The sequence below is a fragment of the Prinia subflava genome, chromosome 6, assembly GCF_021018805.1.
Source record: "Prinia subflava isolate CZ2003 ecotype Zambia chromosome 6, Cam_Psub_1.2, whole genome shotgun sequence".
Lineage (NCBI taxonomy): Eukaryota > Metazoa > Chordata > Aves > Passeriformes > Cisticolidae > Prinia > Prinia subflava.
The window spans coordinates 35,589,508-35,602,043 of record NC_086252.1 but is presented as its reverse complement, the minus strand read 5'-3'; the positions used below and the strand labels follow the sequence as shown (position 1 = coordinate 35,602,043).

Below are 12,536 nucleotides of genomic sequence, written 5' to 3'. Positions count from 1 at the left end.
GAACTAAAGCTGAGTTGGTAATGAATTTAATGTTACTTTTGTGAACTGTACGGCCGCTCTCTTGGTGTGCAGTAGCATTATGTTCCCAAGGACGTGGGGATCTTGCTGGGATTGTCACAGGGAGAAGGTGTCCTCACCCTCCAGGGGGAACACACAGAGCTGTTACAGAAGATATTGGACACGCCGTGTCTGATCTGCAGCGCTGCGTGGATTTATATTAATTCCCTGATGCAAAGTCTGTGCTGCATTTCTCTAGAAAAGTTTGCTGTTGTGTTTCCTTGGCTTTGTTGAGCAATGTGTGAAACCAGCTCATGTTTTCCTTCATCTCCTGAGAGGAGCACGGGAGCCCTGAGGAAAGGGAAGCCCAATCATGCAAAGTCCCCTCAACTCAGAAGGCCAGAAGGAGAATTTAAAGGTGGATCACTTGCCTTAAGATCTTGAAATGATCACACAGATTGATGTGCAGCAGGCACAGACTGAGTTCTAATTGCTGTGGAGTCACAGATGATTTTTTCTTTAATTGGAAAGAAGGTGTTTAGACGTTGCGTTGGTACGAGGAGTTTCATTCTTGTGGTGGCAGTTTCCAAATCGTAGCATGTGAAATGCACTCAGAAAGGGAGGAATTACTGTCTGCTTTCTCTAGACAAGGTTTTCAACCATCTGAGAGTTTTGTTAGCAGTTGGAGGGATATTATCTTCTTCATTCCATGGATTTGGAAGGTCCAGCAGAGCCTCCTCAGGCTGCTGGCACTCTGCAGAGCTGCTGTGCTCACTGCTTTGTCTCCCAACTTCTTTCAGACAGCTTCAACTCCTTGATAAATGTGGGTGTCTGATCTTTAGCCTCAAGTTGTTTTCCATAGAAAGCGTGTAAAAAAAGAAATTTTTTTTAGCCTTTTCAAAATTCTTAATTCAAGGGAAGTTCTCGAATTTGAAAATACTGTTGCACAATGTAATGAAAAACAAAAATGCTTTTCTTTTTCCTGTAATTTTATTTGTTGCAGTGAATTATCTATTAAATTATAGATAGTAAAACACTGCTATGACACATTAGATGAAAGGATTTTATATTTTAGGAGCTATCCTCTACAGCAGATAATTCAATCTCCAAAAAGTTACTAGCATAAGATTGCAAAACAGAGTGACTAAATTCAGTGTAGCTTTCAGTGTGTTTTAATAGCACTGCTAGATTATTTTAAATATATATATATAAATATTACGTATAACATTCAGTATTGCCCCCCAGGTAGCTGTTCATATGAATAAAGATTTTATTTGTAACAGATTCTAGCCCTGAAATACCCCTAGGGTAAATGTTAGCATATATATACCCCTTGATATCTGACAACTGTATTTTAAAGACAAATTCTGTGCTTTTTACGTTTTACAAAAGAGAAAACAAATTATTGTTTTCAATTAATGGGGCTCTGAAAAAAAACCCCAACCTGGGGGTGGTGTTCAGCAAAGGAGAGTATATTTCAACAGTATATGATGTGAATGTGGTTTTTTCTTGATTTTGTTTTGTTTTTTAAGACTGTTTCAGATCTGATGCTTTTGTTCTAGTCTATAAGGAGAAAATGCATTATTATAGTGTGAATTCTTTATTAACTGACAGGCTGTATCCCCTAAATATCTTAAAAAGGAAACCCTTTTTTTTTTTTCCAGTGAGTACTTCAATTCTACTGAAAACATAACACTGTGTGGATGTGTGACCATTTGCAAGCTTGATGATTTAACTGTTTTCTAGATATTTTGTTTTCAGAAACATTCCTGCATGCCCTGGAGAAGGTGTTTGAGGATGTGACTCAAAGCAGGGCAGGGCAAATTTCATTAAATCTGAATACGTAGATACCCATTTGTGCTGGAAACATTCCTGCCTGTTTACATTTTTCTGTGAAATACTGGAAATGTTTATATAATCTTTGTAGGAACTGCAATAATTTGCCCTGCATTAGAGGCTTTCCTAGAATTTGGCCCTCATAATGCTCAGGTAAGGAATGAATGAATTTTGTGTATGAGAAGTACATTAGTTAAAAGAAGATAACTGATTACCTGCAAATTAAAAAAAAAAAAAAGCTTATCTGATACTGTTTTAGATATTTTTGGTGTATTTGGTGGCGTTTGCTTCTATAGATAGGTGAATAATCCTAAAACTCATTCATAGCATTAACTACTAAGTGTATTTTGATGTTACTGCTCAAATTCTCTGCATTTGAAGATGGGATGTCACATCTCTTTGGAATTACTGAATAATTTTCTGCCCAGAGGTTGTCTTGGTTTCACCCCACGTCTTTGTTGCTCTGTGTGTTTTAGCTGCAGTTTTGTGTGGGGCACAGTGGAATGTTCTCCTAGAGATAGATCCCTTGTGCTTTGAGGAGCTGATGTAAAGGCATGAATATATAAGGTGACTAAATGTAATATCCAATATCCCGTAAGGACAGGGTTCAGGTCTAGAAACACGGAACCACAGGCTGGGTTGGGTTGGAGGTGACCATGTCATTCCAACCCCTTTGCCATGGGCAGGGCCACCTTCCACTAGACCAGCTTTCTCTAAGCCCTACACAAGCTGGCCTTAAACCCTTCTTTTGATTAAAAATACCACGTGGGTGTAACTCACTGCTGGGTACAAATCTCCACATTCTCACCTTGTTTGGAGGTGCCCAAAGGGAAGGTGTGGAGACCTCTGCTTCACCCTGTGCTCCGCTTTCGCGCTCCCTCGCTCAACAAAGGGTCATTACGTCGTTAATTTCATTAGTGCTAAACTTGCTCGTGTTTTTTTCCCCCTGAACAAACCGTGTTGAGTTCACGCGGGCTGGCGCAAAGGCACACGCGCTCGTCCTGCCCACGCTCCGAGGGAGCTGGCTGGGAGCTCGCTGCGCTCCGGGGGCCAGATGGCCGTCCTAGCACCATGTTGAGCCTAAACCAATAAACCCTACTGAGATACGAGACACAGGCACCGTGTACTGAGCTAAAACAACTTGGTGACTTCTGACCAGAGCTGGCTGCTGTCCAGCCAGCTTCGAGTGTGAGCACAGAGAATACGCGTCCATATGGAATGGCACGAAGCTCCACCACTCGGCACAGATGATGCCCTCCACTGCTGTAGCCCTGGATAATGGAGGGTGTCCCAGCCTGGGTAAGGGGTGTGAAATTCTTTCTGCTGAGGGGGAACTTGGAGGCCATCTGATGCTGGAAAAACGTAATATGGGAATGCATGTGCAAAACTGGGTTTTGTTTGATTTAGGTTAATATCGCCCCAGACCTGTTCTGGAAACTTCTCCTGGAAAATGTTGTTGGTCAGAAAGAACTTGTGAAGGGGAGCATATAATCAAATGGATTTGAGAACAATTTTTAACAGAACATTAATATAAATCAAGGTGTGAAAGTTAACAGAAAAAAGGTTTAGAATCTATAATTCAGTTGCTTTTTTGAAATGGGAAAGATAGAGTAAATAAAAGCAAATGATTAAATAATTGGTGAAAAAATTTCATCTGGTAAAAAGACTTAACCCAGTAAAAAAAAGGAAGTAAAAAATTAGGGAAGGTTTAGAGGCAAAATCATTTCCTATTGAGGATAACAGCACTGCTGTTGTTTCTCTGCACACAACCAGACCGCGAAAATTTCCTTTTCAGTGTGATGGAGAGAGGCTGCCTGAAAAGTTTTTGTGAAGCCGATGAAGGAGGTGGGATGTCCTTTTGAGGGAGATGAATTCCCTTGCTCTGAGGGGCCAGAAACAATGCTCTGGTGCTCAAAAGTCCTTGTACAGCACCGTGATTTAAGAAAAAATGTTTTTATTCTTAGCCCTGGCTGCCGAAAAACTTGGAGGGGGCGATACACTAAGAACTGCAAAAAAATCTTCTAAGAAGCAGGACAAAAAACCTCCCAAGTAAACTACCTGAAATTTATTCAGGCAGACAGCAATGTGATCTTAAACATTCACTTTGCATTAATCAACTTTGCCTCAGATAAAATGCTGGCAGATGGTAGCTATTCATTTTAAAAGTGACAGGTTTTCTTTACGTTTTTGTGTGGAAACCCCCACATGCACTCTTCCCTCCAAAAACTTTACTTGGTTAATTTGTCCAACATGCTTTTTTTTTTTCTTTTCCCCCCTTAAATACACTCCCATTATTAGGCAATTTCACAATTTGGATAGTTAAAAGGAGGGTTTGGATGAGTTTAAATGCAGGCTCCTTCCTTTGAAGTCAGGGGAAGTGCATATATGGGAGCTGAGTTTTGGCAGGAGTGAGCTGGGGATGATGAAGACGATGAGGGGAGAGGTGCGGGGCCGGCAAGGACGCGGGCTGGGACTGCTGGGTGATCTCTACAAAGTGCTAATGTGAAATGGCAGTTGTCTGTTTGATGTGTAAAAGATTTGCTGAAATTCCAGCAAAATACTCTGATGAGAGAAGGAAGGAACAGTCTGGGTTTTCAAACCCTAGCATGTGTTTTCCTTTATGTTCACAAATGCCGGGTGAAATCCTTATTTTTCTTTCTGAAATGAATTTTATGAATCACCTGGAGAATTGATATTTACATTGCTGGCAGTAAAATGTAATGAAATTGTGCATTATAATTCAGTATTTCTGCACTTAGGATTTTAATGAGGATTTTATCTGTCCTTTTAAATGGTTGCTGTGTATATATTTTATTTCTAGATTAGTTATGGATTACATTTCTATTTCCAAATAACAAACATATACAGTACTATATTATAAAGAATATGATACTTCCCACAATTCATTGTCATTCCAGCCCATAACACTAATTTGATCTTCCAAAGGGAAAGTAAAAAAAGCTTTAGTTTGCATCTAATAAAGAGAAAAATATTGAACTTTTTCCTGCTTTTTTTGGTGCTGCTTTTTTTTCCTAATCTTAGTTTTTTCCTAATCTTTTGGGGGTTTTTTTAGTGAAGAAGTAAGTGTTACAAATTTTGTCAGATACTTGCTTTGCACATGACTTAGATTTATAACTTTGTGTTCTGGTGTCATAAATAACTAATTTTCTTAATGAGTACCCACAACTAGACTGGTTTTTGTGAACTGATCCATAACAAAAAAAAAATTTACATTGTGCAAACTGCTTTTAGCAAAGCAATTTTGGGAGAAGACCTGCCTTAGCACTAATATAATTAAACATCCTTCTGGAGGGCTTTTTTTGCTAAGCTTTAACTTGACCCAAAACAAACTGAAGTTTGAAAGTCTTGGTTTAGGTAGCTGTGATATCTCAGTTTCCAGTTTTCAGCAGACTGAATCCAGAGGCCTTTCCCAGCCTATTTCAGCCCACGTGCCTCCACCTGAGAGCCAGCGTGGATGGGGCTCGGAGCAACCAAAGTTCCCACAGAAGGGGATTTGGAACTGGATGATCTTTAAGGTCCTTTCCAACCCAAACCATTCAAGGATTCTTTTTCTACACCTGCTTTTTATGCCAGCTGAGGGCTGTTAGCACCCGCTGTGGATGTCCATGAGTTTCAGTGTAGATTCTGACCAGGTCCATGAAAACGTGCCCAAAGGTGTTTTCTGGTTTTATCTTCTTGATTCCTCTGGGATTACATTCCTCTGAGTGTCCCTGAGACAAGGCTGGAGTCTGTTGGATGCTCTCCAAGAGCATCACCTCCTGGTGTGGTGCCATCCAGGGGACTCAGGCCATGTTCTTGGACCCACTCTGGTGAGAGCTGGGCATGGTGGGTGAGGGTGGTTGCTTCATAAACGCCATTCTGTATCAAACAGAAATGTTAGTCTAAATTGACACATAAACCACTTAATTTTGTGGATTATGACAGAGTTTCTTCAATAAACACACAGCACATACCTAGGCAGAAGCTTGGTTTCAATCCATGAGCCAAATTGTGCCACAATGGAAAACATTTAATTTAGGATCAACTTCTGACTCCCCCAAACCACAATTTGATCAATTTATTTCCTCCTCCTCTTCCCTTTTATATATTTCAGCCTAAGTATTGATAGGCTTTGAGTCATTATGATGATGAATTTAACTTTGCTTCAAAAAACAATTAGGAATACATACATTGTATCTATTAATTGGAATATCTTTGATGAATAAGAAGCAACTGAAAGACTTTCTTTTGTTCATGGTTATATAATGAAGATTTCCACAATTTCCTCATTCCCTTGGACAGTATTTTTCCTTTCTTGCCTTTGTCCTTTGTCCCTGTCTTTCCTCCCTTCCTCCTGCACATTTACTCTGATGGTCCAGTGGACACAGACATTTTAAAGAATGCTTTCCATTTCAGAGCACTGACTGTTTTTATTGTTTATGTTTATAACCCTGCCTTCTTGTTCATCATTTCTTGGTTTAGCTCTCTTAATTGCCATTTTACTTGTTGCATGCTTGAACTTATATTTCTGTCTAGTTGCAACTTGAAGAAAGAATGAAGGAAACGGCAGTGGACACAACATCAAAAGTAAATATGTAATTTTTTTTGCAGAACTACTGGAAGAATTCATTCATTTTAACAGTATTTCAAAGAATTATATGGGGAAAAATGTATGAAGAGTGGAGCTAATGTTTCTTTCACACCATCTGACCTGATGTAACTACATCAGTCCTTTAAATTAGTGATTTACTGAATGTTTTAAAAAGAAAAGGTGTAAATGATTATGGGTAGAACTATAGAAAATTAATTTCAAATTCAGTTTTTCTTGCAGTTAAATGATATTCCTACTGATTTCTGTTGATGTGTTTTCATTGAGTGCTAATATTTTTAATATGGCATACTCCATGGAAAATTGTATGTATCTACTTAGAATATGGAAAAATCTTCATGTATTTAGGTATTATGTAATAACCTGAAAAAAAATTCTGAACACATAACTATGTACATTATATATGGAAAAAACTAAAAATTGAAGGGGAGTAATTTGAGAACATCTGCAATTTTTTATTTATGTAAGAGAATATCCCATTTTTAATTAAAGATGGAATTTAAGAATGATAAATGGGACCATTATCTAGTAACAGTTAGTTTGCAGGCATTTTTTTCCTAATGTTCTGCAGATTGCTGAAGGTTTGACAGTGCCTTTGGCTTTTGTGAGCAAAATGCATTTCCTACTCGTGAAAGAAGAGTTGTAACTCACAAAACATGGAGCAGTTATCATGCATAGCGACATCTCTATGCTTAAACCCTGAGGAACTGAATTATTTTAAATTATTTTTAATGCAGAAATTTCCTGGTAGTCAATTTTATTAAAAACCTAACAGTTAAAAATTTTATCTGCCAAATGAATTTTGAGAAATATTGCTGAAGACACTAAAACTATGTAAGAAAAGATGAATTTTGGGGCAGATTTTGGCAGGTTTTTGAAGGGTTTGGGTTTCTCTTTTTGGTAGTATAGTGACCATTTTCTTGTGACTTTTTTTTTACTTTACCACTTGAATCCCTTCTGTGCTGCCATCACCCTAGACTAAAATTGGTTCCAAGTTATTGTTCCATCCTCAAGTCTTAGCTGTGGGGTGTCAAAGTGGGAGGAGAAAAGGTAGTGGGTGCTTTGGGAGGAACTTGAGTTACCATCAGGCATTGGGCATCTCTTGGTATTTGTGACTCTCAGTTTTCCCAGGAGCAAATATTTGGTTTCTCCATGATTTTCACAAATCTTCAAGATCCTGACTGGGAGAAGTTCACTTGTGTGGGGTCAGTTGGCTGTTGTGGTTACTGATAACTCAAATGATGTTTTCCTCTTTTTTTGGAAGAGGACTTGATTACAGAGCCCTCATCTTTACCTCCTCCAGACTGTTGTGCTACCATCTGCTCAAGGTGGAATCTGGTTTGCAGCAGAACTTGCTCTCCTGGGGTTTAGTGAGGATCCTGGGCACAGCCTAGTCTGGAATTGGTATTCTGTGGATGTTGAAGCATTCAGGGCTGAAGTGCTGTAAACACAGACCTCAGGTCTTGTCCCCAAAAGCTCCATAGGCAGGAGTGATAGGGAGGAGTGTCAGAAAACAGTAATTGCACAAAAGAATCTGGAAAACCAGAGTCTAATGCAATTACTGAAAATTGCATCATGAGTTAGAAATAGTAAAACCTACATTTTTTTCCTTTTTTCTTTTTCTAACATGGAGCAGAGAACCTGGAGCATGGTTTTGCCTTGAATCAATATTCATTCTGGTGTAAACACACTGGAAAATACTTTGATATAGTTTTACATTTTAGTCCAGAAGAAAAATATTAGATTTTAACCATAGATTCAGAATCGTTAACGTTGGCAAAAACCTCTAAGAGCATCAAGTCCAACTGTTAACCATGCTATGCTATGATGAGTGGAATATAAATTCAGCATTAAAGTAAGCATCTGTACTTGAAAAATCCGAATTTCCAATGCTAACAGCTGCATGGAAGGTCATTGACATTGTGGAGTGCGTGGGGTCTCTGGGGCTCAGCGTGTTTGAAGTCAATATTTATGGTGCCTCTGTACCTCCTGTCATTAGCAGGAGGTTTTCAAGGGACTGTTCTTAGATTATATTTTGCACATGGCTCTTGTTTTCCTAGATACTGATTGGAAAAAAGTGAAGGGTGTAATAGTTTTCCTGTCTGCTCATGGATGATGAGACCAGCATGCTGGGGCCACGGGTGGAATTGGGGTGAATGAATTGGTGGCAGGGAGGGAGTTTGAGATGCTTGTGTGCTTCCTGCGTTTTTAAGGAGTATAAAGGATATTTCAGCTGTTGAGATGAAGCTCAGCAGCTGCTCTGCAAACTCCTAATGGAGCAGGGGACTGGGTTTTCTTTATCTCTGGAGTTTCCCTCTGGTCACAGATACTGCTGGGGCTCCCCATTTCACTTAACCCATAGTTTTTAAACGGCATGGTTGATATAGAGTCATAGTGAAAATGTTTTTTGTTGGATAAAATGGATTTGGAGACAATACTGGTGCCTATTAATGGCTAGGTACAGACTAAGGCTCGGAATGATGAAGAGGAGGGTACAGAAGCTGTGTGCACTGAGCAAATGCTTTGCTGTGCAGCCAAGCAGCTTTGCAACCACACTCTGGGTTGTTACAGCATCACTGTGGTATTTGCCTTCCCATTATCTCTTCAATTCACTTTTACATGTGGTCTGGTCCATGCATATTTTATTTTGGTTTTAACTTTATTTTTTTTAAATATTATTTTATTTATTTTGCCTTCCAGCATGTGGTTTAAAACTGTAACTTCATTGACTCTTGTGTGTAATATCTTTCATTTTTTTCTTCGAAATCCAGAGGGCTGTTTAGTGTGAGCATTACTGTATCCAAGGTAGAATATTTCATGTTTTTGCAGATTGCTAGTATTACATGCCAGAGCAGCCTTCTGACCATGAAGCCCAGCCACGTTTGTTCTATTAGCTGCACTTCAGAAGTATTTGTTTAGTTTTTTCCTCAGATGGATAACCAGTATGGAACATTCTGTCCACAGAAGTCTTATTAAAGAGGTTAGAGCATCCTGCTAATTAGAAAAAACTAATTAGGCAGATTGTTGAGCCTGTAACCAGAATTTTATATTTTAATGGATTTTGAAATGCAGTGTGCTCCCTTTTCCTATTGTAAAACACACTTTTTTTCCTTTTAAATGTCTGGAAACAGTCTTTTTGAGGAGGTTATCCATTCAGAATAAGAAAGCAATAACATTTTAATTTTTGAATTTATTACATAAATTGTAGAAGAATATATACTGTAAAATTGGTGAAACCATTAATTCATACCAGTCTCTTATTGTGGCAGAAAAAATTGTTTGGTTGCCTTCCTGGTGGTAGGTTTCAAGTTTAACTGCCCCAGTGAGGAGTTGAATTAAGTTCATGTGAAGAAACAATATAATTTGTGGCTGTGTTAAAATTAGACTTAGGTGGTAGAGAACTCACAAATTACTCTTTGCTACTTCAAGCTAAAATTCATTGACCACTGTTTCACTGAGCCTTGGGAATTTTATCATGTTTAAAGCTGGATCCAGTCCATTTTTGAGTGCTGTTGTAGGGCTGTTAGAGATTTTTGATCTGGGAGCTGAAAAATGACCTCGTTCTCAGCTGTGGAGTGACCTGGAAGCAAATCCATTGGGGTTGGTTGGGTTTGCATGGTTCACATCTTAATTCCAGGTTTGCAAGGTGCCATGTGGAAAGCAAGGCATGTTTGCGGCTGGGGACAAAACGCTGGATTGGAGAAACATTTAAAATACATCTATTTAAGATGGATTTCTCCCTAACATCTACTTTTGAACTCTCTCTCAGCTGCGCCCCGCTACAAACTTTAATTAGCCGTAGCCTTCTTTCAGGCTTGTCATTCTGCATTTTGCAAAATGCTCTGGCTCGTGGAGCGGCCGTGTGGCCGGGAGCCGTGGGCAGTGACCTGCAGCCTGTGTCAGGACCATCCTCTGAGATGTAATTCAAGGTACAGATGTTGCAGTTGGTGAGACGGGGTTGGCAGCCATCTGGAAGGTGCCCATCTGCTCCCTCCTGCAGCAGCACAGCACCGCGCTTTTGGGGGCCCCTGCTCCTTCTTGTCACAACCTGAGTCAAGACAATTCAGATTTACCTCTTTGAAGCCTGATTTGGGAGTATTGGCTGGCTAAGTGCTTGGCACTTAGAGAAGTAAGGGGTTGGGAAGGGAAAAACAAATACTTCTAGACAAGATACAGAAATGAGCTGTATGGAAGGACTTCAGTAAGACACTGGAGACTTAAGGTATGTAGCTCAGGTCTGGAAATGTAGGAGAAACAACAGAGCAAAGGGAGATGCAGCTTGCTGATAAAAAGTAGATAGAAATGTCCCCCTGTAGCATGGGGCTTGCTATTATTTTGCTACCACATCAGAAAATATATGGGATCTCTTCCACATGAAAACAGAACTGTGGATACAGGGACTGGAGGATGGAGCAGTTAGGTCCCTTTAAGTGAAACCTTCCTACTTCCAGTCCAAGGAGGCTGAAAAGAAGGCAAAAATATTGCAAGACTTGTTTTTGTGGTGTCAGCCCTGCACGGCCAGACCTCCTATATTTGCTGGAGTGTCAGCTCCGGCTTTGGCCAGTCAGATTTGTGTTCAGCATCTGTGCTGACCTGTAGGTTCACACCCTTCCACACTCCTGCAGCTCAGTCTTCAGCCTGAAACCTGGGACTATTATCAACCAGACAGGTCTAGGTAGTTAGCATGATGTCATGTCTCTTCATGGGTTTATGGAGCAGGGCTGAAATTTATGGCCATAAATATTTTAAATTGTTTTTGTTTGGCTTTTTGAGGAGAAGAATTTCCATAGGTGAGAGGTTGTTTTGTAAGAGGCTCCACTGTATGATAGATCACATGGATGGTTTCAGTACTTGAGGAGCTTGTACCCCTTCAGTGTCATAGGTTGGAATTGTTAAAGGCACTTAACAGCTTTACAGATTCTAGTTTAATTACTGGTCATTATTCTGAAGTGGATGACTCATTTAGCCTGCAGTGATGGAGGTGTTCTGGCCTTCTATATAATTCTGCACATACATATTTTTGCTCCTAAGCACCACAAAAAAGTCTGTTTTCCTCTTGTATGTCTCATTTCCTGGGGTAATACGGAGAAAATGGATCTGAGAAGGGCTATGGAATGAGAAAGGGGATGTTGGGAACAAATTTGCATCAATCTGGATGGCTCTTGGTGCATACCTGAACTCTGCCATCCAGTTCTCACCTGGAAGGGTGTGTAACACAGCAATTATCTATTAGTCCATTCTTCTATATCGGTATTACAGATTAGAAAACAGGCAGGACAACATGAAATTCAGCGCTTAACAATGTTCTGACATGATAAAGTGTTAAAATTAACATTTAAACTAGTTCTGGATTAGCCATCATCAGCTTTTCTTCCTTTGGTTAAGGCTGTGTGTGCTTTGTGACCTTCTGTGTGTCCTGGGGAAGGCCCATTGCAGAAGTAGCAACTTTGAATTTACCAGTCGGTATCAAGAGGCAGCACTTGGTCTTGTTGCATGGAGATCTAAATAAATTTGCATTGATCTCAATAAATGGGGATGTTTTGAACCTTGACTTTCTAATGCTTCACAGTTGGGTGTTTTTTTCCCCCGCTTTGTCAAAGGATGACTGAAGTAAGACCATGAGCTGATTACTCCCTGTATTAGATAATCATTTCTTAATGTGGGAGGGATATTAAGAAGAATAGATGTGAGTGCTCTTGGAAAACTCTTTATGGAATAAGGTTTAAGCACTGCTGTTAATAGGATGCACATTCCCTTTCACGCTGAGTCAGGCAGAGCTTGGCTGTATATCCAGGACAAAAATCAAGGAGGTCTTAGACACACTTGCAAAACATGTGGTGACTCTGCTGTCTTTAAAAATTGTCACTATTGCTGTGATTGCATTATCACCTCTGGATTTTAGGTGGGCAGTAGTTGGAGTTTAATTAAAGACCAGCCCTACTTCCATCTAGACCTGTCTCTGAAGTATCTCCTTGTTCCCCTGCATCATATGTGTGTCTTATGATGTGCCAGTGGCAAATAATTATCAGTGTGACCTAAGATTTAAAAAACCCTGCCTGTTTTAAGTCTGCATGTCAGTGGTAGAGGGTGCTGG

The 12,536-nt window shown here is 39.8% G+C and overlaps 1 protein-coding gene across 15 annotated transcripts in view; it reads left to right on the top strand.

Moving 5' to 3' along the window:
* Positions 1 to 12,536, top strand: part of GTDC1 (glycosyltransferase like domain containing 1) — a 200,071-nt gene that overhangs the window by 54,706 nt on the left and 132,829 nt on the right. The gene's annotated exons all lie outside the window — the stretch shown is intronic.